The 23,294-nt window shown below is 28.4% G+C and overlaps 1 long non-coding RNA gene and 2 pseudogenes across 1 annotated transcript; 2 read left to right on the top strand and 1 right to left on the bottom strand.

Moving 5' to 3' along the window:
- Positions 1 to 300: 300 nt before the first annotated feature.
- LOC132934888 (uncharacterized) lies at positions 301 to 6,849 on the top strand (annotated as a pseudogene).
- A 6,137-nt stretch (positions 6,850 to 12,986) lies between these two features.
- Positions 12,987 to 17,905, bottom strand: LOC132936450 (uncharacterized). The gene is made up of 8 exons (XR_009663465.1): positions 17,750 to 17,905; positions 17,580 to 17,690; positions 17,366 to 17,513; positions 17,062 to 17,178; positions 16,827 to 17,000; positions 13,888 to 14,032; positions 13,663 to 13,813; positions 12,987 to 13,597 (listed from the first exon to the last, which is right to left on the bottom strand). It is a non-coding gene; the product is annotated as an uncharacterized LOC132936450 (long non-coding RNA).
- A 2,593-nt stretch (positions 17,906 to 20,498) lies between these two features.
- On the top strand, positions 20,499 to 23,180 carry LOC132937317 (uncharacterized; annotated as a pseudogene).
- The last annotated feature ends 114 nt before the right edge of the window (positions 23,181 to 23,294 follow it).

Below are 23,294 nucleotides of genomic sequence, written 5' to 3'. Positions count from 1 at the left end.
TACCACTTTTACAAGACACGATTGAGCACCACGGCATTGTAAAACGTCAGACAAATAAAATAAACTTAATAATTACTAATGGCTAATGCCTAATCACTACTGTTTGTCTGTTTAAATTGTGCAGTCGAAATTTCAATTTTATATTTTACAAAATGAAAGATCATATCAATCATATGATAAAATATTAAAAAGAATAAAATGATAATAATATTTGAATTTTTGTTGTTGATAACTTATCAGTTAATTTGCTCTGCGGATGATAAATGATAATATGTAGGGCACATGAGCAGTACTATAATATTATAGATGCTGACGTATATATTATAGTTGTATAATTATATTATATTCATGCGCAAGCGTTTTCATTAATTAATTTATTAGTTAAATTCATACGCGCCACTCCGACGAAGGCGCATTTCCCTCGCCAGTGTGGTGCCTATGTACTTATTCAATGTAAACTAAAAACGCGCCCGTACGGTACGATACGCCTCAATGTGAAACGGGCCTAAGCCAGACGACTCGTTCCGCCTTTCGCGACGGGAACGATGTCGCCGGCCGACCGGTCATCGTTATTTGCATGATAAATTAGTAAACTTTATCATGGTTATTCGTTCTCATTGCTCACCGACCGACCCACACGTTTCTTACCTTACTGGCGCCCTGTCCCCGACCTTACTGAGCGCTCCGTCCTCAAACCACGTTATTGCGTCCGGCGACCGCACAGTGCATTAAGTGGTTTCGACTTCTGACAGTCGTCTCCTCGGGAACCGCTTCGATCTCGCCGCATAACCCGGGCGTCGTGTCTTCCCACTCTCTAACACGTAACACGCTACACCCGCCGACCGAGCGTACTTAGAGCAACACCGATTCCCGTCGACCCGCTCACCAATGGCCGTGCCGTACGTAATAAACTGTAGCGCCGTGTCTCGCAACTTTTCGTATGATAAACGACTACCGACGTAACCACGTCATGACGTGAAATATTGTGTTATTTTGTTCATTCTGTTCTAACCTCACGTGGACCATCTGACACAAGTCAGATCTCAAACGAATGTGTGTTCGTGTGGATATTGTACGTTCATCTTGCTCGCCGGAGTCCCTGCACGTTTTCACTTTACTTAAAACCGCCACTATGACTTGTATATTAACCTATGAATTTCTAATTTGTAATATTTTATAGGTAATATTTTAAAGTGTCGGTTAATGCTAACCGACTGCTAATAAATTTTATTACCGGCAGAATTCGGTCGATTAAGTGTCGATTAACCTTAACTGGACATTATAAGAACAACTCTTAAAATTTTAAATATTGTGTAAAACCGTGAGAGAACACGGATAATGTTCATACCCAAAAGTTTGATAATAGATCAATTCATTCCAATATCAAAACTGACAGCATACTATTGAAACTGGCAAATGAAAATTTGGTATGTTATATATGTGTAAGACGGAGACAACACATGCGGGTGCCACATCCTCCTAATGTTATGTACTTATTACAATATATATTTTGTTTTTGCAATTATTTGTCATAAGTCTATATTGCCTTAAAATATTTAAAATCTGTTCTCGGAATGGTATTTCACAATTTTGTTTAAGTTCTCTTGCAATACTATCAATTAAAAAATCCCTTAATTCATAAACTTAAAGAAACTGAACCATTTTACAATGATATTATAAACCTATAACCTAGTCAAAAAAATACTTATAAGAGTATACATTTAACAAAGAAAACATAATAGTTTTATTTAGTTTTATTTAAATAATAGTTTTAGGAATAGGCATACTTAAAAAATCTTTTTCAGGACTAGGCATAAGTACCTACCTACTTAAAAGATCCTTTATTTACTAAACAAAACAAGTTAAATATATGTGTAAGTATACAATATTAATTGTTTATTTAAAAAAGGCCAAGGAACTTAATATAACTTAGTCAATTATCAGCTTATAGAATAATAATATTTCTTGATGCTAAAATTATTCATGTATCAATATTATATTAAAATTACAAGCCAATACATCATACGAGTAATAATACTCGATAATTTATCAAAACCTGGGATAGTTAAAAACAAAATAATATCACTGAACTTGTTTGTATTCAAACACAAATCACAGTCGAATTCTTTATAGTTAATGTTTATGGTCAAATAAAATAGGTACTACAACTGAAATAGTTTAACTTCACTCATATAATATGTTCGGATTTTTGAAAAATGTGCATTAAAATAACTTTACAAGTACAAAAAGTAAACAAATGAATAATTTAAGTATTATAGTATATAAGTAGGCATTTCAAGCAATTAATTTTAATACACACATTTATTTAAAACTCCAAAACCTTTATTCAATTAGGTACTATGTTATTTGTTAACTTAATATAAAGGTATATGTTAAGTTACTTATTTTCAAGTTCAAAGTTTATGAAATAAGAAAAGTAACTATTAACTTTAAACTTATCTTACATTACACTTAGTATTTTTAAAAAGTAGTTAACTAGCTCAGCCTTGCCTATAGGCATATGTATTCAATCCGTAATTTAAATATATTCTTGATAATTATTAATAAGGGCTACTACAATGTTATGACTATGATATTAATATGTTTCCAAGCAGACAAAATTAAAATATGTTTTGTATTAATTATAACATTGTATTATTTTTTTTACAGATACATTGTAACAGATGAAAATAAAAAACAATCATATAAAATCGAAAATAAGCATAAAGGTAATACAACCAATGCCAGCTTGGAGGGATTATTAATTAATTGTTCTGAGTCAAATGTATCCCATGCAACAATAAATACTGTTTTTAGTGAAAAAGATTTTGATGATGTTGAAATAGTATCAAAACAGAAAATGATTCACTTTCTCATGATGAATCAAGTGATACAGAAGATTCTGCAGAAGATGTCTATTGATAATAAAAATCAAAACAAGATAAAATGTGTGAATTAGCCTCTATATCTTATGAAAAAGATGTCAATATTTCTGATTTAAATTTTCAGGTAACTACCCTAATCTGTTTTATTGAATTTAAATATATAACATTAGTTTTTAATTAATTCCATTTCCAGGGGACGGTTTCAATATGTAATCAATAAATTACCACCAGAAACTTTTCTTTTTTTTTGTAGCATTTAATACATGATTATTTTATTTTTATTTAGATAAAATTGTAAGTATGCCAATAAGTTCTCCAACATCTGCATTACCTATAATGTGAGTACCTTTAAATTTAATTGTTGACATATTATCTATATGTTGTAAGTTACACATCATATTTGCAAAATAACAACCATAGTTGTGATAATGTCTTAATTCCTAAAATAGTATGTTGTTTTGATACTTTTAGGAAACTATTATCACGAAAATCAGGACCACACACTTGCCTTGAATGCTATTTAAAGTGTAAAAACGCTATTCGTCTACTTGACAGTGTAATAACGTAGAAATAAGATAAAATATAAATACGACTCCTGTCGATAGTTATATTAAAATAGTAAAAGTTAGAGTAGTAAATACGCTATTACCTTCCTCCAGGTGTTTGGTGGGCTCTCGAGATTGTGTATTCGAGAATTAGATCAAATACACCGTACAATATAATTTTATGGAAAAAAGCACATAGAATGTATTAACTGCAATCAACATAAAATATTATATTATATGCCTTACCTGATTCGCAGTTGTTTGTAGATAATATTGTAGGAGTTTTAGGTTTTAGATAAAACAAAGTAATACTTCAAATACACAAATTAAATTAAAGAACGCACTGATTATTGCTCGCATAAGGAGTCCAGTTGTCGCTCGTTGAAATCGGTTTCTTTTAGGCTTGAGAGGTTGTTACTCTGGTGGTTGGTGCTCATGCACTGGTTTAAGGGACGGACGCGAGGATGCTGACCAGAGAGTGGTGGGCGGCTTTGTCACAAAGTTATCGTGGGCCTGGGTACTAGATTATTCTTTGGCGTCTGTATAAAATAAAGTCACACACATCCTACGTAATATCGTTATGAGTGCGTGTTGATATCTTAATTGTCGTTGTTAATGGTTTTATTTGATGCGACCGATTTCTACAAGCGACAGTCTGGCCGTTGTTTATTATTCTGTAAAATTTTAGTTTATTATAATGGTATGTGAACATATCATTACATCAACAGTCCTTTACATATATGTCGGAAACGAAATATTGACAAGCAAAATGAAATTTTAAAAAGTAAGCGTTTAGGATCTTTTAAAGTAAATATATAATATAATAATATGTAACATTTTATTATGTCACAATTTTAACACAATAGTAATTTAATAATAATAACAAGAGTAGTGATACCTATACCTAATTAAGGTTGGTTAACATTAATGTTTAATGTAGAGAAAGTGTAAGGTTAAGAATATAATTATACTTATAATTTATAATATGCTTTTTAATAAGTAACTAGGTTAAGATTGTGTGGGCGACCGCGTTTGAGACGTCTAAGGTGGTAGATGTATGTATAAATTGAAATGTAATAACTGGGGCCTGGAAGTTTATGCACTAAAAACTACCAAATTATGTATGCACTTATTCGCTTAAAAATTCTGATATATGCGCTTAAATATGCCCTTAAAATTTGCCTTAAAATAACGAATAATTTTATTTAATTAACTCATTATTCAAATTTTGTCGCTTATTGCCTTTTGGCTTAGGAGGGCAGTATTGGTTCAGCAAATGTTTAGTGATTGTTCATGCTACCCGGGAGAAAGGTACATAAATAATAGTATATCACAAATTGTTGATATACGCTTGCTACTAAATTTATTTTAACTATAATTTATAGTTTAAATGTTCATAAATCAAAAGACTATTTGTATGATAACTAAATTTTCAATATTGAATAAAATATTCTAATGACCAATTTTGTACTGTTTCTGATCAAGCATCTGTCTGACTCTACCCTTAAAATAGTAAAGATACATAAATTAATGGAAAACATATTATGTTTATACATTTATAATTTTAAATATTTGTTAATCGAATGATTTTAGTTGAGCCCTCATGGAGGCTAGGAAATGTTCAATACATTTATGCTCTCGATTTTATTGATATAAAATGTCTGTAAATGAGTGTGAAAATATTAAAGAATTATTTTTAACATTTGAGTCTTGTCATGTTAGTAATAATATTAATGTTTTGTACAGTTAATTAAAAAGATCAATAATTATTATTTTTTTATTTTAGTTAGTTTTTGTTCAATCTACAATACAAACTACAGACTTCTTGAAATTTCCCTATTGTCTTGTAAAATTCATAATGCTATGGTGAATATACTTAATAAATATTACTAACTTCTTACTAAATATTGTGCTTGAAAGTATAATTGTTTTTTCTTTAGATATTGGTAATGTCAACATGTCAAATCTGTGGTGACAAAATAAATGCACCATATAACACTGATGACTGGTCAATGCACGAAATGTGGAATTTTGTATTGATTGAAAATAATTTTTTTTTTATACTGAAACCAGATATGTTTATATGTATGCCTTGTAAAGGGCACATTTCTAAAACAAATCCTGGTTTTTCAACTATTGACTTGCCACGCTTATGGTGATATATCCTTTTATGAGGTAAGACTTATTTTATTGAAATGTATTAATTTTTATTATTATATTAAACTTAATTCAATTTCAGCTATGCAACTCGTTTAAAATTATACGGAGAATCACAGAATCATTTGTTCAATATATGTCAAAGATCAAAAGATGTGGCATCTTCCATTTTTGTTCCATAAGTTAAAGTGTTCGTTCAATAAAAAGGTCCACTGACTTAAAGTAGCTAGTTCAGTACCAGCAAGGGATTGAATACACATGCTTATAGGCAAGAATGTTCTAGTTAACAAATTTTTAACTAACTAAGTTAATATAGAAAAATGTAAGATAAGCTTAAAAGATAAGTTAAAATTTACTTTTCTTATTTCATAAACTTGTAACTAGAAAATAAAAGTAACTTAATTTACCTATACGTTTATTTTAAGCTAACAAATAACATAGTACCTAATTGAATAAAGGTTTTGAAGTTTTAAATATGTATTAAAATTAATTGCTGGAAATACCATGACAAATTAGATAGGTATCATCGCAGTTGTACTAGTTTTGCGCAGTATGCGCATCTCCTTCACCTCCGTCCCATGTCGTAGTTCTCCACTTCTCATTGGTTGATTTTGTTCCATGTTATATATGTATGTATATGATTGATAGCCAATACAAAATGGAGAATTACGATAAGGGCGAAGTAAAAAGGGGAGGATGCATATCAAAATACTGTGATGATACCTATCTAATTTGTCATGGGAAATACCTACTTATTATTTAATACTTAATTTATTTATTTGTTTACTTTTTGTACTTGTAAAGTTATTTTAATGCACACAACAAAAAAGTCCGTGTATAATAATGACATTGTATATATATGACTACCTATGTATCATGTATGTATATTTCTCACATAACTAGAATATTAATATAAGTAAATACATATTTTCTTTTCTTTGTTTATATTATATAATAGTATAATGTAGTTTTATGTAAAAAATTGTGTAGTTAAATAATACAATACAATATGATAATATAAAACTTAAATTAACAATAATTTCTAAAGTTGTATAACTAATATGATAAGTAAACCCATACATTTGTTATGAGTCTGTCTATATTTTGTCTTGTAATAGCAAAAATGTAATTTTTTTTTTAAGTATCTTAAAAGTGTTTTTTTTTTTTGATTTCTTGTAAATTGTTGTACCAATATATTATAAGTATGTGCATTGTTTTAATTTGTTGTATACCTTTATATTAGATATTTGTCTAGTATTATCTCCGTGTTTAGTTTTAAAAGTAAGGATATTTTTAATAATGTAAAATACTGATGCTTAATAAAATAATTTTTTTATTGGTAGTACATTCATGTCATTGCATAAATATTTTCTGTGGTATTTTAAGTCTTCAGGATAATTTTCAGTATTTTATTTTGTATTTTTTGTTAATGGATCTATATAGTCGTATTATACGTACCTCTCCATATAGAAATACCATTATTAATTATGGATTCTATTAATGCTTGATACACTACTCTAATTGTCTAGATAAGTTCTACGATACCTGTATAATATGCATAATATAAATTAATTTTACACCCACTGAGCTGATTTTCTGTGGGCGCCCCAGGTGGACTTATAATGATTTGTGTTTCATTACAAACAAGTTCAGTGATATATTGTTTTGATAAAATATCTAGTATTATTACTCTTATGTTGTCTTAGCTTGTAATATTAATATTATATTATAACATAAATAATTTTAGCATCAAGAAATTGTATTACACTAATCAGCTGAGCTTTGATTTTTCATTCCATAAAATTAATTTCCTTGGTGTTTTTATGAATTAAAATTCATTAAATAAAAATTGAATAATAATTAATAATACATAAAAGAAAATTGTTATTTTGAATAATTATAGATTTAAAAAATATCTGTTAGAATATAGAAAAAATGTTTATGACGTTTGAAAAATAGCTCTTAACAACTAAAAATATTTTTTAAATTGTAAGATAAAATAATAATATCAACATCTGTTAAAAGTATCTACAATTATTAGTTTATTAATTAGGTAGAACAGAGTAAAAAAATTGTTTATAATAAACAAAAAAAACACGATATTTACTTGGGTTTTACACTTTATAATATTTTTTTTATATGTCTTATACAATGAACAATACATTTAAATCATTCTAATTTAAACATGATTAGTTGAATTATTCTATTTCAGGAATAAAACTCGAACTTGTATATAATTTTAAAGATCTTGGAGTAATGTTCAACTCTAAATTAATTTTCTCAAATCACACCGAAATGATTAAAAATAAAGTGATGCGTAATCTTGGATTCATCAAAAGGACATACCGATCATTTAATGAACCAAAGCACTGAAAGCACTTTACTGTTCACTTGCCTGCTCTAATCTCGAGTACTGTCCTCTAATTTGGACCAATAATACAGGTATATCTCTTTTAAATTTAATATTTCTAGACCAATATATGGGTCATACCAAAATGTTCTTAATTTTTTGAACTTGTCAACCCACATTGAAAGGCATTCACTTTTACTTTCAAAATTCATACGCAACTTAATATTGGGTTCTAATTATTATTCTGAACTCCTTACCCTAATCTAATTCAAAATAAATCCATTTAATACCCAAAATCCTAAAAAATATTTTACCAAATCCATGCCAATAGAAACTATATCTTGAACAGCCCTGCCAATGACCGCGGGTAATAAATTTGTTTTCAACTATAACTAGCAACCCTTGAGCTCTATATACTATTTAATTCATAAATTAAGATCAAAATCTTTTCTTAACCTACTAAATATGTGTAAAATTATTTTGTAAATATACACTACCATATTGTAATTTTGTAATAGGACTTATTGCCCGTGTATTTTAAAATAAATAACAACCCTGATCAGATGTGTGTTATGTTCCACGAGTGCTGCTTCAATTGTGGTTGCATAGTGATCATGACTGTGAGAATTTTGGGCAGTGTAATACAATGTGTTTGAATGTAAGACATTTGTTGCATTGCTTGTACATGGGTATTTCTTAGTGTTTTGTTGTATTGATTATATTATTATTATTATTTTATGTATCACATGTATTTTTATCACTATTGACTTTCTATTTAAATATGTATGTTATTTTTTTTAAACTTATTTAATAAAAATATTGTTGAGAAAAATATTAAATCATATTTATTCATAGTACCCTTTTGCTGTTGATTTTTTGTATTTTTAAATCATTATCTCTTGGATAGCCTTAGTGTTGTTTTCGGCAATTTTAACACATTTTAGGAAAACCATTTTTGAAAATGTATAGCTGGAATTGTGAAACATTATTTTTTTGGTCGAATTTACCGGGTATACGAGATCGACTTCGTGTAAAATCTAGATGGACGAGGATTTCCCCACAAATAAGGATTTATAGACGTAACACAATATATACACGTATTATACTTAAATGGGCCACGTAATCATATCTAATCACAACGAAGATGATATTGTCCCCGACCGTGAAGTCGGAGAAGACGATGTCCAGGACGGTCACGACGATGAAAATGACTGGCAACCTTTTCCTAGAAACGAACGTGTCTAGCGACAGTGGACACCAAAACCACCATCACAGGAGCCCTTGTACTACTCGCACGTGGCAATACGTCCAACTAACTTGAGCATCTCTAGACCCGCTGCTGCGTCCCATCCACGTACACTTTCCCAACGACTGTTCCTTGGTAGATGTACTTAGAGAGGACTTTGCGGACTTAGTTCGTACGACCTTTTTTGTTGTTACTTTGTTAGGTTGTCGTATCCAGATGGAGCAACGCGTTGTGTACTCAACAATGCTCAACGAAATCGGCCTTGTCTGCCTTACGCGGTTGCTGAACCGTAGCGTCGCGATTCCGGACTCTTTCGTCGGTCACATTTGACACATTCACGACTCGGTATTACGTGTCCCTAACATATTTTGTACCGACCGGTATTTATCTATTATTATGGTTCTGTTTTGAGCTCGTGAAGAGCCGTCTTCGCCAGTTGTTTTAATTATATTAATGTCGTGTGTTAATACATTATTCGCTCATCGTAAATTGGTCTAAGCGTTCTTTTATACTTTCGGTCACCTTATCCACTCCAAAAACGTAAACACCATTTTTATTATTATTATTAGTTACCCGGCCAAATGCCAGTTAATAGCAGGCAACGCAACTGTCCTAATGATATTGATGTTATTTTTAGGTAATTGTACCATTTCTATTGATTATTTTCTTAGTATAAATGGCTGTCCTTTTACCTTTATAATATGCTCTGAAGCAGACTAGTATCCGTGTTAGAAACAGCACGCTCAGAGTGGGTTTGGTGTCTTATTATATGACAAAAGCCACTTTATTTCGAATAACGGTCACTCGGCGGGCCAATAGTTAAATTTATTACAACGGTATAAAAAACATATGAGTCGACAACATGGTTAGTATTGGAACTATACAATTTGTACAATGCATACGGTAAGTTGTCGTAGGACGATAGATGATCGAGGTGGCGTGTTGTCGGTTGGACAGTTATGATACGATGATCTTCTCTTCTCCTACACTGTCGTCTTCATTTTTTTGTCATCCTCTTCTCCTACATATATGTTAAGGGCGTATGAAATTGCCCTCAATGCACAGAATTCGATGTAATGTGATGGAGAGTAGAATTTAGGTTTAAAATATAATTCCTAACTTGAATGAATTTTAACCACATCCATCATTGTGGTATGACCTTTATACAAACATTTTTTTCCCAATATATATGTTTTACATAATATGTTTATTAAGAATAACAACTATTATATCTACAGTCGAATATTTTATTTTTATTATTTAAGATAATGTCTTCAACATCTTAACAGGTTAAGTGCCATTTTTGGTGCACTTTTGTTGTACGAATAAGTTTTTGTTTACCATTATAGGTACACCGTACACGGGAGGCTGCGGTACACAAAAATATGATTTTAACACAGAGAAATATTGCGTAGCCCACCAGACAAACAAATTTTCGAATAACCCATTGATATCTTAGAAATTCAATATTTTATGTAAAAAAAATAAAAAAAAAAACAATAATAATTTTAAATAATGTATTTATTTCTAATAATATTATAAACGATTGTTTACGACAACTAATAACTATCAAGCGAAAGATAACAATGCAATATTATTTGTTTACAAGTCTAAAAATATTTTTTCCCAACAACCATATTTTACGATTAATAATACAAAATCATTATCAGTAATGAAACCGCACTCGGAGAATGCTCAAAAATAGTATTATTTATAATTACTATTCAACGTTATTACATAACTAACGAAATTATAATTAATTATCGAATTACATTTAGATCTGACATTCCCAGGGGGCTACGTGTACCATATTTGTTACACGATTGAAAATCATCAATTCCGATACAAAATCACATTTTATAATCACATAATAAACTAAAATAAAAGTATCAAACGTTTTCATAAAGTTTTAGGTCCGTAGCAAATAATAAGGCATGTTCACTACTTTTTGGGTTAGCTCGAATCGGTAACCAACCATGTGCCAAGAATGGTACACTTGGGCACTTGACGCTCAACATGTTAAGGTTATTAACCTAAATCGAATATTATAAGGCAACCATTGAATATATATTTGAAGAAATACATCATATAAATTCAAGTGGGCAATATCAATGTTTTTTCTCACTATACCAACACGAATAGTAAATAGTTTAACAGAATGTACACCAAAAACATTGCTGAACATCAAACAAAATAAAATAAATGCAACACATATAAAAAATAAATTATCAAAAAGGTACTAAAACCTAAGTTTACCTTTATTTATTTTTTTAAAATTTGTCTTCCTTAAACAAAAAAAAAGTTTATTGTAACATTAATTTTTATGATCGTTTGAATTTAACATTTTCATGATATTGGATTTTTACCGGGAAATAATTAACGAATTTTTATTCATCGATTTTTGATATTTTGTTGTAATTTAGAAACGAATAACTAAAACATTCAAAGTGTTCACAGGTAAAATTTTCAATTTAATTTGACACATTTTGAGCTATTTATAGCCATAAGAATCTTTTTAAATATAATTTATTTATGAGTTGGAAATTCATAAGCACGGAGAAAAACAAAAAAAAAGGAAGGAAAACCAGTCGTTTTTACGCAAAATCGGTTTTTGACAAAATTGATTTTGGTTTTTGGTGTAACTCTAAGACAAATGACCTACATGCAATTTTCACTGGTTGTTTATATTAGCGTTTTCTATACACAATATATTTTCAAAAAATATTGATCTGTTTTTAACTGTTTCCGGACATTTTCAGTTTCCAAATTTTTATCTTTTTTATTTGAATGTCAATAAAATTTTATTTGTTGAGTAAAAAAGCTTGAAAATGTAATACAGTCTGATATATTGTTACTTTAGCAGTTGAATTTGTGTGTGTTATTTAAGTCTTCAACGTCCTAACTCTAGTTATAACACTTGAATTATTTTGTGTTTTTTTTTCGTTTTTATCTTACATAATTATTCCGATATCATAATTGTTATTTAATTATTGTAATAATAATTTATTCAAACGGTTATAATATAATTATTATATGAAATTTAATTTGTAATAATTGTTATATATTTGTATACAATATACTATAATGTACACTAAATGGAATAACATTTGATTTAATTTTGATTTTTTTCTTATATACCTAGTTATTATTTATTCCGATGGCGTAATAATTAGTATTTTTTATCATACTCAAATAGTTGGATAATTCAAGTAATACGGCTTATTGAAGCGGTTTACAGCAAAACTACCTATAATAAAAATTGTAGAGAAGAATTTTTTCTAACAATCGTAAGAAGCCCGATTTGTTGTAAACCGCTTCAATAAGCCGTATTACTTGAAGATCAAAAGAATAGTTTTTATTTATATAAAATTCGGATACGAAGAGAGCGCACTATAGTAGACAAAATATGGCATAAAAAACTGGTTTCGTAATTCCAGTAATACGGCTTATTTAAGCGGTTTACAGCAAAACTACCTATCACAAAAATTGTAAAGAAGAATTTTTTTAACAATCGTAAGAAGCCCGATTTTCGATATTTTTATTTATTAGTTGAATAACTAATCGATAAGAATACGATATCAAAAATCGGATTCCTTACGATTGTTAAAAAAGTTCTCCTCTACAATTTTTATAATAGGTAGTTTTATTGTAAACCGCTTCAATAAGCCGTATTACTTCAAGAACAAAAGTTTAGTTTTTATTAGTATAAAATTCGGATACGAATACAAAATATAAAACCGAACAAAACTAAATAATATTTGTTACGAAATATAATATAATAATCATTTTCTTATCTGGGTTATTTATAAACTGTACGGGCGCACGGCTGCGATAGAAACCCCGTTTTGACCAATGATGCGGTACTATACGCTGCCTATAACGTGCGCAGCTCATGACGAGCGTAATTAAACGTTTTTTTACCGAAAAACATGGTCTTGTAAATCCAGGAATTCGACTCATTGAAGCGTTTTACAGTATAAATACCTATTACAAAAATTGTAGAAACGTAAGAAGCCCAATTTTTGATATCTTGTTCCAATCGTACAATATTGCATGGTAAATTAACACGTTTTTTTAAACATTTTATCAATTAATTATTTAACTAATTAATAAAAATATCAAAAATCGGGCTTTTTACGTCTCTAGAAAAAATTCTACTCTACAATTTTTGTAATGGGTATTTATACTGTAAAACGCTTCAATAAGCCGTATTCCTAGAATTACGAAACCGTGTTTTTATGCCATATTTTGTCTACTAGTGCGCCCTCTTAATCTAAATTCTCAATTACATAATTACCATCGTCTATCAAAGGAATATTTTCCGTAATGCATAAGTTATGCAACACAACATATGCATTTTATTTTTGAAGCTTTGCTAGGAGAACAATTTAGAGTTCTATGTTTGAGAAGATATCTAAAAATAAAATTGTACATAATATATTTATTTAAAAATATAAATAAAATATATAGAGGACTTACCGAAAACGCATATTTAGAACTCCAATACATTGTTGAATACATGACTTTGCATGACAAAACCATTGATAGTTTTGATTAAACCTGTACTCAGGAGTATTAAGGCTCAGCATTTAAAAAAGGTGTTAACAACCACGTGGATATCCTGAATCTCCTATACAAACATATAATACTATTCCTATACCAAAATTATTTATCTAATTTTTTTACATAATGTTAGGTTCTAACCTATGAGAAATTATGAATTGAATCCTCAACCATGCAAATCTGTCATGAATTGTTGTACAACAATATTATTCCAAATGTGCGCGTCTTGTGTAGACCCTGGTCACCTAGCTGACACATTCAATATATGTAAATTTTCATCGCATATCTGTACAAAATAATAATAATAATAATAATAATAATGACTTTATATGATATTATATAAATTCAAAATCTTTTTTCCTTGTGTTTAAATGCTTAAGAAAATGTAGTATACTATCTAGGGAATCTCATAGTAATTATTGATATTATGAAACGAGTTATAAATATTTCAAACCGGTAATATTTTACATGGGTTTACTTGCTTTATTATGAAAATATCAATAAAATCTGAGAGATATATATGCAATATACAAATAAAACATATTTAAATTTAATACCATAACCAGAGGCATATTTAGAAAAAAATAATTAAAAATAAATATCAAGCCACAGATATGGTATAACTATAATATATTAAGTAATATATTTTTTTTAATGTGTATAATGTATATTGCCAATTAGTGATTGTTATCGCATATCAACGTTAATCGTTACTCATTAGTCACTTTATTAATATTTCTTATAAGTTATAATTTATATAGAAATGTGTACCTATACAAAATATAATTATTTATAACAATATACAATACGTCAACCAATAATCTCAAAATTGAATTATTTATAAGTACCTACTTGTAGTAAACAAACAATATTCAAATATAGAAACATAAATTATAATTAATTAAAGATAAATTTCAAAGGAAGTTTATTAATTAAAACTAAACCACGATACATTTTTTTATTATTTATTAAGCAGCGAAATACTTTTTTTTTCGATCAGTGTTATATATTTCAAATAATTTTGAATAAGGCTATTAGTTATTTTAATTTTCCATTTACGATGTTATCATAAATGTAGATAAAATGTACACATTCTAAATTTAATGAAGAAAATCAACAAATGGTAGACAATTGAAATCCAAGAATGACGAAGGCCTATTAATTTTGTTTTATTGTTTTTTATAAACTAAATAACATTTGTCAAAATATTAATTTCTTTTTTTATTTACTTTTAAATCTCTGAGACGAGTGTTCGATTTCTAGCATTGTGTCACTTTTCCTCAATAAAAATGGAATGGATTATTCTAATTGTTTTAGTAACAATTTTACTATTAAATTTTCTAACATAGATATATTCAAATATATTAATACATTTGATTTCATTATTTAATGAAATTAAGAAGAAAGTTGATAGAACAAAGAGAAGTACTTTTTCTATAAATTATCCCATAATATGGTTAGGGCACCGTAAATATAAATTTTGATTTGAAATTTTCCAATTATTGTTTAATTTAAATTGTACTTTCATTGTTTACATTAATCTAATACAATTGCTCACCATTATGACTTAAGATACAAGTATGTTTCAATTCTCTACCTAAGTGAATACTCGTCGTACATCTAGGTGTCTACCACATTTCTCTATCTATCTTTATACATGTTTTAAACTCTAACCTAAATCTGTATGATACTTTTTTCATTTTACTGATTGTCTTTGTCTTCTGCAATTATTATGAGTACTTTTGTAATACTCATGGTCAAACAAAACTTATAAATAAAAAAAATTAATAACTTCTTAAGACTGAAAGGACCATTTTAACCAATAATAAATTAAAACCTAATACTATCAAAATGTAAGTTTTTTACAAATGGTTGAAGATAGAAAATGATGCATTAGCTGTGTTACTGACTTATTGTTTTAAATAATTTATTCATTTAATTTAAAATTTTTAAAATTCAGTGATTTTTTTAAAAAAAATTAAGAGATAGAGCACGATCAATACTATACAAAATAAATAAATATACATAAATACAATAAGTTATTGACGCCATGATTTAGGATCTTTATCTTTATTACTATCTGGATAATTTTTGTTAATTCAAAGTTATTATTGATGTTTATTGCTTGTTTTAATTTTTCATTGGAAATTTTATTTTTATTAATCAATTGTTTCAGGTAATAAATTATAAATAAGCACGCCTATTATTTGTTTTTAAAAAAGAAAATCAATTTACTTATTTTTATTCAGATAGATATTCTTCAAGCCATAATTTAAATATTGCTGATTGAAATGTACAAATATCTATGTTTATTGTAGCTAAATTTGAGAAGCAATGGCACATTGAATATCTTTTACCAATCAATTCGCCCGACACCTGAATCAAATGATGACATTTATTTAATTTTAATTAAGAATAAACTCTAAGGTGGTAAATTAAATATACTTCCTGAAGTTTGATTGTAATTTTGAAAAAATGGTTGAATTTATAGCTTCTAGACTTTGATTTTTAAGAATCACTTTTTCTGATTTAAAAATAGTTGTGCCCAAAATAAATACAAATGTAATGCAATTATTTCATGATAAGGCCCTTAAATATTGAAAATCTACTTCCCAAAAAGCATAGATATTTTGTCAAAAATGTCATGCATGTATAATAAATTAAAATAGGACATTCCTAAGTATGTGTAATTTAATACCGCGTATTACTTTATTAATCTAAAATGTATAATAAATATACGATCCCCTTCATTATATGTATGTATATATTATGTATATGCCTTATGTGTAGAAATATTAAAATAAATTATAAAAAAGATTTTAATTTTTTAATACCTACCTTGAGGCCTGAGAGTAAGCTTTATTTTTTGTGAAAGTTATTATAGCCAATTAATGAAAATTATGAAAGTAAAATTCTAAAGATCTTTAAAAATTAGTAAAATGTTATGTTTGATCAAATAAGAAATTATACACATAGTTCACATATTGTTTAGTGATTTTTTTACAGTTTCAAGTTGTTATTTCTATTTCTTTTAAAATAAAGTTATAAATATTCTCATCACAAGAAGATATTTAAACTACCTTTTAATGTTTAGTAACAAGAGAGATGTATGGCTGATGCATGCTCAAATAAAGACCTGGATCGGCCATCAACATTAGCTCAGCATCTTGTACTCTCCTAAATATCCTGTAAGAGTGGCTTGTTAAGACCAAAAGTGTCTTTTAATTTTTTTTTTTTATATCATTGTCATTGAACTGAAATGAAATAATATGTATTTTAAAATATACATCAATGAAATGTTTTATAATTTATTACCTTTATATCCATTTATATCAAAGGATTGTTAAGATGTTCATTGATCACAATTGAAAGTGTCTCTTCATCATCAGAATTACATCGATATCATCTTCAACATTGTTTTCATAGACTTACCTGTTAGTATGCAAAAAAACTGTTATTTTTATTCTTATCTTATGAACAACATATGCATAAAAAATTATATTCATTATTATATACTAGCACTGTAATATAAATATTTATTTTTACTAAAATCGAATTATAGTATATATAGTTTTTGAAAATTTGTAGTAATATCTTTATTTATATAGATGTTCCTAACCTGGTATGATCAAACTCTAGTAGCTTATCATGATGTTCAAGAACTTTGTTGTCTGCTGCTGCCGTAACAGTTTGTTCAACTGGTTATACAATTGTTTGGATTTATTATTATTGCAGTTCAATAAAATTTTCTCATCATTTGAACATACCTATCACATATTATTTAGAAATGATTTTATTTCCAAACAAATTTTGTCATATCAATTATTAATTACCACTTATAATAGATGGACCAGATCCTACTTATTTGCATACAGCTCGACCGCAATCCAAACAGTTAATTACTAAACCATGTCTAGATGCTTGACAATTACATTTGTGACGACCTTAACGAAAAATACAATATTTAATAAATATTAAAATATAAAAAAAGATACATTTTTACCTTTAAAAAACACATATTGTCGATTAAGCCCTTCATCTGTATAAATGTTGACATATTTGATGTTATTTGATTTGGATTCTTTTTTTCTGTAAATATAACCAATGTATTTTAAGATATGAAAATGTACTTTTTAAATTATTAAAAGGACAGTTACCTGTTCTGAAGGTCAGTTTTAACAATAATAATATTAACAATTATATCTTAAATAACATTAAAAAAGAAAATAAAAATAAAAATATACAAAACACATGGTTCTAATTTGGCAATCCATATTATCCTTTGTCCTTACAAAGGAACAATTAGTGGCATAGTAACTCACTATTATAAAGTAGAATATACTGGTACAGAGAAAATGAATTAAACGTCATTTGTGAATCACTAACTTTAGAAGGCCATAACATCAAAACTATGTCTGAGTGACTTTTTTTTAAGTACCATTAAAAAAAGCATGCTAAAACACACATTTTGCAAAAAAAAAAATTTCAAATAATTGCTTGGGAGCTAAACTAGAATTATGCCTTAACTTTTTCAAAATGAAAAGTACTGAATAAAAATATATTAAATAATTTTTAATAAATATAACTTTTGATTACTAGTTATGTTAGTTTTTCATGGATCTTCTTTTAAGGAGGATTTTGGATTTTTCTTAAGAGGGTGTGTATTCTAAACACTAGATGTTGGTTTTTGATTGACTAAATGAAGCATTCAAGTAAGAGTTAATCAACAAATAATAAACAGAAAAAAATAAAAATAAACTTATAAATGCAATGTTTTTTTTTTTTTATTCTATTAAGAACTGTTTATGAACTTGAGATTTAATATCAAATGACGAATTACAGTATTCATCAAGTTATTGTTCTGACTGCATGGATATTTTGTATCTGTAAACTAAAACTGTATCATCCGACAAAAATTAGTTTCTAATGGAAAATAATAATTAGAGTAGGTACATACTCGGGCACTCAATCATGTCATTTTGTACTTCTAACAGTAGTAAAGCAGAAAGTTTATCACAGATCCATTGAGTAAACTTTTGTTTGGAGTAGTAGTAGTTACATAGCAAAGTAAATGATTTTAGTAAATAAATACGATTAAACGAATGAAGGTTAAAAATTGTAAGTTTGAACTAGCAGAGCAACAATATAACAATAATAATAATAACAATAACAATAATTGTCACAACCATGGATATTCAAGAATGGATAGGCCATTTATGCTTATCACACGGGAACGAACATGAAAATATGTTAAGTTTAAAAAGGTCTTAACACAAACATAGATATGAGATATCTTAATCTATGAACACAAATAGATAACAGAATTATTAGGACATAATAATTGTATTTATTTCACTTTATTTGTCAATATTATAATATTAGTGCATGTGAATTTATAAATTAATAAATAGTAATAGAACAATTAATACAATATTTTAGTATATTTTAAATCTTTATAGTTTTGTAATTAATTTATACGTAATAATGCTTAATATAAATCATTCGTGTCTGAAATGTACCAATTTGGTCAATTTTGACCTTGTTTTTCCTAATTTAATATTTAAATCATTTATTTCGCGTAGCCCATGGAAAACTCTAATGTCTACATATGTCACAGCAATTAAATTATATATTTATGTTTTTATTATATTTTATAATTTCCAAAATCTATTATCTATGCGTTCAGCAATGATAATAATCACAAAATATAATTTATGAAAAGACCTCTGCCAGAATGAGAGGCAATGATAAAAATCTGTCTTTCTCTCATCCACATTCCGGCTCACGACTCTCTATTTTATTGAAATAGCCATGGCCTATCCATTCTTTAACATCTATGGTCACAACTCACAATATTAATATTGTAATTGAAAACGAATGATAAAAAATACATTTGATAAGAAGACTGTTTGAAAAATGATAAGAATGGTTATACGGTGGGTACCCTGTGACCAACTTACAGCTTGCGGTGTTGCGGAGCTATAATGAATGTGGTAAACTCATAGAACTATTAATTAGCTTATAAGTCTACCATGGACTCTGGGTTAACTTCTATAGTGGCCTTGTCGCGTTGGCGTTGCGTACAAAGACCTGAAACTACAAAGTAGGTAACAACAATTATTCTGTTTCATCAATCGTAACGGGTAGTTTTTTGTTTCTTCGGCTTAATTTTTTTTTTTTGCTAACCGTTTTTTAACGTTTGCAATTGAATACGATGACCGCAGCGTTTGTTCGAAGTTCGTTTTCCCCATGGTTTTCCTTAGGTGTCGTCACTCGTTTACATTTCAACTTTTAACGGTGGTTGTAATCATTGCTCCAAGTCGTCGGTGTTTGTGTCTTTGTGAGTCCCGCGTTCGATCGTTTTTGTCACTAGAAATCCGTCGTTCGCCGGCACCGCCACCGCGTCGTCGGTCAATTCCGCCCGGTACCCGCGGTATACTACCGGACGTCATCTTACAAGTCGCGTTGCGTACAAAGACCACAAAATGCACAAAGCAATAAAAACTGGTTCGTCGATCGTATCATTTGTTTATCATGGATCGTAGGTCGGCCGGTCGTGTTTATTGTTTCTCTGGTCTCGTTTTGCTTTCGGTCGATGTTCGTTTTCCCCGTCGGGTCTCGTCACTCGTTTAACTTTTAACGGTGGTCGCAATGATGGTCGTTCATTTGTTTATTTCACGTAATTACACGGTAGTTCGAACGCGCGTGCTCAAGTATTTGGCTTTTATTTTTTAACCCGGCTGCGACGTGTAATTGTTTCTTGCGATTCACCTAACACGTCGTTATTTTGTTTACAACGCCTAACTGTCGTCTTACTTTAATTTTTCACTTGGACATTCATCACAAGAGTAATAAATATTATTCGTTTGTTTATTAATAATTAATAATAAATAATATATATATTTATATGTCGATGATACATTCACATTTTAATTTCTAACGCTTTGTTTATCACCATAGAAACGAATAAAAATAAAAATGAAAATAACAACTAGTTATTTTGTTATAATTTATAATATTAGTTCAACTTATAGGCTATAATAAAATATAATAACAAAATAAAATATCCAGACTGACAAACCGTCTCCGCTCAGAATTGTTTTTCTTATACAATGATCTTAAGTTTATTTTTAATACAATCCATTATACATTGACCCAACTGTACAGCAAAGCAACATCCACTTATCCGCTTTTTAAAAAAAAATTTTATCGAGTTATTCCTGGCAACTGTGGCCATTAGCTATTTTTATTTGTAGGAGGAAAGAAAACGGTTGTGGTTGGAACACGTTTTGTATGTGTAGCAAGGATTTATTGCTATAAATCCCAGGTGATTACCCGTCCAGTGAGCTAGCAGCCCATATGTACACTCAGAGCGTTTCTGCAGTTTAATAAATAAATAAATATAATTTACATACACATAATTAAATCGGAAAAAAAAATCATCATTGTAAAATCAAAACATTCATCAACTCCGCTCAGAATCTAAAACGATTGGTTTTGCATTAAGTACCTACCTACCTAATTTCCTAAGTTGTTAAATTAATTTTTAATTATTTCTTTACCTAATACCAAAATTAATAATTATAAAATAACCTATGTAATTATGTACATTTTTTCCTCATCATGATTTGCATATTATGCCTAGCTATAATCAGTTATAACTTAGAAAATTACATTACTTATTTTTTAGAAACGATGAGTGTCTGTTTTCTTTGTGATAAAAAATTGAACAGAGAATGTGCCACAGGTGTGTTCAAGCATTACACCATTTAGTAATGTACCATACCCAGAAAAAATTGCCGAGTTTATGGGAGATGAAGTTGTGGTTATTGTAACTACTGCTGATTACATGTGCAAGAAATGTACCGCACTTTTGAACCATATGGACAAGTTGGAAAATTATCTGAAACTTGTTAAAAATGTAATGTTTTCATATATACAAAAGAAATATGGAATATTGCCTCCTTATCAGGATGTTAAGGGTGTTAAAGTAAAGATAGAACCTAATTAGAAACAAGCTACATTTATAAAAAAAAATTATTTTATCTTTTAATTAGATTGTCAGTAGACACTTAAAAGCAGAGGAATTACTAGAACAAAGTCAGCGTAAAGTACCTAGTAATCTGAGAGTTTCTCCCACTGTAACTACTGCTGCAGTTCTTAGTCCATTAAAATTGTTAAAAATACAACAGCAACAACAACAACAACCTCAAAGTTGACAAGAAAACGCTAACAAAATGAAAGTATACAAGTGTGCCTTTTTTGGATTCCAATCAAAAGAGCTTGGGCGTGTTTGGTATGTACATGATTTAATATTATATAAAAATTATTATTTATACTTTTAATTTAGATTCCACCTGCGCGCTCATGTGAACAATAAGGAGCCTGAAAAACCTATTCTTATTCAAGCAGTAGCAAATGCATTAACAACGGTAAGAATAAGGAAAAATGTGCATTTTTATTATATAAATTTAGTATAAGACCATAAATATTTTTGCCATTCATATTTTAATTCAGTTGTAAACATTTTCATTACTACTTTTACACTTCAAACCTTTCAATAATAATACATGATATTGCTCAGTTAACTACTAACTTTCAACTTCTTTAACAAATCTTCATGTCTTTATTATTTTATTTTATTTTTAAGAAAGAGAAACTGAAGATTCTTGTCTGGTTACTACTAAATTTATGAAACCGGAACCATCCAAGACTCAAGAAAATAATCATCAAGCAGACTCTATTTACATAGACGAAAATCAAAAAGATAACAACAAAGGCACTGTCGACATGGATATGATGTTAAATGACTATGTATGTCCCCACTGAAGGATCTGCAGATGTTAAACAAGAAAAAGATACTGAAAACTCTCAAAATTATAAGATTGTAAAAGAAGCCAAATGGAAAATAAAACCTCCAGACGTTGTTAAGAAAGAAGTTGATGAAGACAATGCAAATGTGGAAAACAAAACTGGAGACTTAAACATAGAATCAATGTAGCGGCAATCCATAATTATAAACTTATCAACAATGAGAATACAGAAAACAAAGCTAAAGATGTATACAACTTTTTTGAAAGTTAATAATCATTTTTTATAATATTATAAGCTCCAGTTTCATAATTTAAAATTTATTTTTGCTTATCAATAACTTTTAAGTGGCATAATTTAGGATACTGTATTATTTATTATAATAGGTATTAGAAATTAAACCACCCCTTTTTTTTGATAATTTAATAATATAAGGAGTGCAATAAACAATTCTATTTTATGAAATACTTAAACTTTTACAATAACTCATGATTTAAATCAAATTAACATAATGCAGTAATGTTTAAAATGCTTCCTAAAGAATGAGTTAGTTACTTACTAACTAACTAAATATTTTAAACCATGTACCTAAGTTATTATTAAACATTAATTTTTAATTAATCAATTTTCAACAATCATAATTGTGTTAAGGCAATTTATAACATTTTGATTTTTGTTATATCAATAATGATGACAACTTAATTATCATATTGTAAAATAGAAAAATGAAATTCTAA

The sequence above is a fragment of the Metopolophium dirhodum genome, chromosome 1, assembly GCF_019925205.1.
Source record: "Metopolophium dirhodum isolate CAU chromosome 1, ASM1992520v1, whole genome shotgun sequence".
NCBI lineage: Eukaryota > Metazoa > Arthropoda > Insecta > Hemiptera > Aphididae > Metopolophium > Metopolophium dirhodum.
Note: the sequence above shows the minus strand (reverse complement) of the source record. Positions and strands in the feature narration are given on the sequence as shown.